Source organism: Branchiostoma belcheri, unplaced genomic scaffold (genome assembly GCF_001625305.1).
Source record: "Branchiostoma belcheri isolate BF01 breed outbred unplaced genomic scaffold, Haploidv18h27 scaffold388, whole genome shotgun sequence".
Taxonomy (NCBI): Eukaryota; Metazoa; Chordata; class Leptocardii; order Amphioxiformes; family Branchiostomatidae; genus Branchiostoma; species Branchiostoma belcheri.
The window spans coordinates 1-4,874 of NW_017804007.1; positions in this window are offsets into that span (position 1 = coordinate 1).

Below are 4,874 nucleotides of genomic sequence, written 5' to 3' on the forward strand. Positions count from 1 at the left end.
ACACACAATATTGCCTGTATGGTGCCTTACCTGGTCCCCAGATAAAAGGCTGACACAGATATTACCTGTACGGAGCCTTATCTGGATACCAGATGAAAGGGCCACACAGATATTACCTGCACAGTGCCTTGCCTGGTCCACAGCTGAAAGTCTCTTGACCGAATTACAATAATTGAAAATCACCTGCACCAGACACATTTTACCTGTACCACTCAGAACATTATGGATTACATTGAAAACTGGAACCTACTAGTATTGCCATCATTTCTTTTAAACTTAACACATGGTTTAACAGTCATGCAGCAACTAAAAATTCAAATATGCCTACATTTTTATATAAAGCTACTAGTAGTAGTAGTAGTAGTACATGGGCCAGTGCAGGTTTGGTGCAGGTGAATAGACCCATTCGACTTTCACGGATCGCATAAACTGCATACGTCACAGGGGGGACGATTTCGAATAGAACTACGTCACAGGGGGACGATTTCGAAAGTTCCTTTCAACGATCGCATAAACTGCATACGTCACAGAACAAAATAACATTAAATTGTTGTACGGATTGCCACCACACAATGTTGGTGCCTGTTTTCCTGTCATTTCCGCATATATTACCGAGAAAAAAGACACTTACCTACATTTTAGTAAAAAAATGATCTGCCAGGGGGACATCGCGAGCGCAAGCCGCGTTCAACTTCAGCGTTCTAGAACGACGTTCTTTCGAAATGTCCCCCCTGTGACGTAAGCAGTTTATGCGATCCGTGAAAGTCGAATGGGTCTATTGTGCACAGAACAGGTAATAATATGACCTTTTTGTCTGTGAACCAGGTAAGGTACCGTGCAGGTAATTATATAATACTAGTATGTTTTGTATTTGTGTAGCCCTTTCATATGTGAACCAGGTAAGGTAATATCTGTGTGACCCTTTCATCTGGTATCTAGGACCAGGTACACGGTGCCAGGTAAGGCTCCATACAGGTAATATTTGTGTGGCCCTTTCATCTGGTATGCAGGTAAGGCACCATACAGGTAATATAGTGTATCAGCCTTTCAGCTGGGGACCAGGCAAGGCACCGTGCAGGTAAAATCTGTGTGGCCCTTTCATCTGGTATCCAGATAAGGCTCTGTACAGGTAATATCTGTGTCAGCCTTTTATCTGGGGACCAGGTAAGGCACCGCACAGGTAATATCTGTGTGGCCCTTTTATCTAGTATCCAGATATGGCTCTGTACAGGTAATATCTGTGTCAGCCTTTTATCTGGGGACCAGGTAAGGCACCGCACAGGTAATATCTGTGTGGCCCTTTTATCTAGTATCCAGATAATTTGGAGCTGTGTGGTAATTCCAATTTTCAATGTTACCTGCAGAGAAGAGTGTGTCGGGCTCTGCTAGTTCCTTGTGCAGATTTGCTCGGAATCAATGCAAGCCCTCCCTATAGTTCCTTTTCGAGATTAGCTCAAAACCCTCCCTTACGTTAGTTCCTAGTTCAGATTTTCGCAAAGCCGTACCCTCATTCAAACCTGACTTTTGCCCCCCTCCCCCATTTATTATATATCATTTTTAACAGCCAAGTTTAGTTACTGTTTGAGCTTTTTCCGAATCCCATGTCAGCCCAAGTTGAAATCATAACCTGGAGCAACACTTACCTGTAAAATAGTTGACGTAGAATGTATATATGCGTGGCGTAGCGAAGTTTCCAGACGTACTGTGTACAGAACGGTCGGCTGTATGCCGGGCCGTGACCTGGCCGCTGCGGTGACCCGGACCCCGATCCCGTGAGGCTTCGCGGCTCCTGCCGCTCTAGATCCGCTTAGCTTAATGATGTGATTTTGTCGCTAAGCGCGTAGGCTGGACCATGAGCCTACGGTGCTTAGTCGACAGACTCGACTAAGCAGCGGCCCTGCTTAGCGATTGTAATCGTCTAAGCGTGTCAGATTGGGGTGGTTAATGAGGGAGGGAGCCGTAGTTTCTGAACTGAGAGGATCCCAAATATGAACCCCTTAACCACCACGTTGCTTTTAGGGGGAAGGCATAGCACAGTTGGCTGGGAGTTCTTCCCACTACCCGCAGGTTGTGACTGTAGCTCCGCGGGACAAAAGACACAGGTACCCCGTGTACGCAGAACCAAACCAAGAGATTTACGAAAAGGGACGCAGTCTGTCCATTGATCAGTGTACTTGCACCCAGGAAAGCATGCCGGTTCTAACCCTAAACAGCCAACTACGATGGTTACAACAATGACAATCTTTGGTGCTACTTTGAACATATTCAACAATCGCTACGTTAACACCCAAGTAATGACCAGACTTAATAATATACAGCCTTTTTCTCTAGTTTCTGTTGTCAGCGAAGGCCGCTTTGGTTTTTCCCTCTTTCGGTGTGGGTATGCAACAGGTCGGCTGTCACACCTGAAAAATGAACGGGAATCATTGTAATCTTTTTGTCTTATATGCAGGTTAGCATGTTAACATATTCTGTCTGTCGCCGTTATAGCACAATGGAAATGGCTAGGATAGCAGACAAGCTTAAAGGCATCCAGTGCAGTTTTTAGGGCTTGGAAATCAGATTTTGCAAAGTCAATACTCTAATCACTTCTCTACATACTAGTACTAAGTTGAAACAACACAGTCCCAATGTATATCGACATTCATGGAGCAGAAATACCCCAAATTCTGACGAAAAATGGTTATTGGACGGACCTGGATTGATTTTTCGAGTACCATTCAGAAAATAAAAGACTAATCTTGGGGGCTTGTTTCTGCAGTTTTAAATGCCTAAAGTATGAAATACTGATTCAAATGTGCTAATGTGTGATAGTATGTGTCAACATCATACAGATTGCCTTATTCAAAATACTTCCAGTTTTGCCGCCCTAAAATTGCATTGGGACAGACTTACCCTGGTCAGCGGTTTCGTCGTACCCCGGTCCGCGGCCTCCGTAGTGCGCGGTCCCGGCGTACCCCGCTCCGCCACCCCGGTAGTCGTCCGGAGGTTTGGCCGGTGGGTGGCCGACTGGCGGGGCGTCACCCCACTGTAAAAAAAGTGGCATATCAATAATTAGCTCTTATAATTAGTTCTCATACAAAAAATTATTATCATCATCTTATTACCATAACTTGGTTACGTTTAAAGTTTAAAACAAAGAAATTACCTTTGAGCGTCATTGTTCTTAGAATTTGTACTGTTGAACCATGAAGGACGCTCTATCACTTGTAGAACGTCCTTGGTTGAACAGGCAAATTTTAATATTGTATTGTATTGTATTGTATTGTATTGTATTGTATTGTATTGTATTGTATTGTAATGATCACAAATGTAAATGTATCATCATTTTATAGACTGTAAATAGCAATTCAGCCCTCCGCGACTGCCAGGAGGCATGTATATCTTTTGCTAAGATCTAATAGACCAATCAACTACTACTTCTACTACAGAAATATTCACTAGATTCAATGCTCACTACAGTTCTGACTTCCCTTGCTCTTGGACCACGTCTTGTGGGTGTGCCTCCTGTACAGCTTTAAGACCTCATTAGTATTCTAACTAGTTTTTGATATTATTACAATTCTATATAATGAATGATATTTTATAGTATTGTATTGTATTTTTATGACTATTGTATGTTATTGTAGAAATTTGTATTTCATGTCAACAATTGTAATTTGTATTGCACTGTATTTATATTGTTGTGTTTGGGAGGACAACTTGTAATGGTGTCAATACACCTGTTTTGTCCTCCCTTCCACTTGTATGTTTGTACTTGTGGTGAATTCTAATAAACATAAACATAAACGTATAAACTTCATGCACAAAACGAATCGAAGCCTACACAAGACTTGAAGTGATCGTTTCACTGCATCATGCGAACGTTTAGCAGCTTTAAAAAACTTCCTTTATTCTGTTTGATTCATAAAATGTCTAACATTGTCAGAAAGAAAAAACCCTAGCCTGGCATCCAGTCTTACGTGATTGGGGGTATTGGGGTGTTCGGGCAGGTTGTGCCTTCGGGGGCTATACTAGCTTCCCCCGCCCAGTGCAACAGGCCGTCCCGGTAGGAGAGTTACGCTAATAAGAGACAGTATGCTTGGGGATTTGGTTTCCCCCAACATGATTCGTGGAGGGCTAATCAATCTCTCGTGAAATACACACCGGGAAACCTATGTGAGGCGGGCGGGACAGAGCTCTTTCGGCCCTGACCACGAATCAGACCAAATACCAGGCTACCGTTGCCCCGTACATTCATATTTTACGGCCACATGCCATAGAATTTCCTGGCAGAATTAACCGCCGACAAGGACTAATAAGGCCGACTTTAGACTGATGACGGTATACGATCGCACGACAATTGTTGTGGGCGTCCTTTTTCTTAACAAGACAGCTGAATTTTGTTATATGGCACATGCACGACTATCCTAAGAATGCTTTCAATTTGCGATCACACGATGCATGTAAACAGGCCCTTACAAAGAGCAAATAATAGAGCAGGCCAATGCAGGAATACTTCAAGTTAGCTAAGATACCGTGGCCGACAGGCATAACTTATAACTCAAGTATACCGTCTTGGTGTTCTGACCATGTATATTAGAGTCAGAAAGTAACACCTACTCTCCAAGCAGAGGTTAGGGTTTTGGTTTGTTTTACGTGTTTTTATGGGTTCACCACACCACGAAGTGGTGTGGTGAAACCATATTGCTTTTTCTGATGTTTCTCCTCCTTCTCCTCCTGCCATATCTTTAAATGGATTCAGCTTCTTCATTTTAGGGCCTAAGGTCCTGAAATTTGGTATGGAGGTACAGTGGGCAAATACCCCTAGGCGTTTTTTAAATTATTGTGATACAGGCTTTTAGAATGGTTTTATTTGAGTTTTTTGGCTGTGT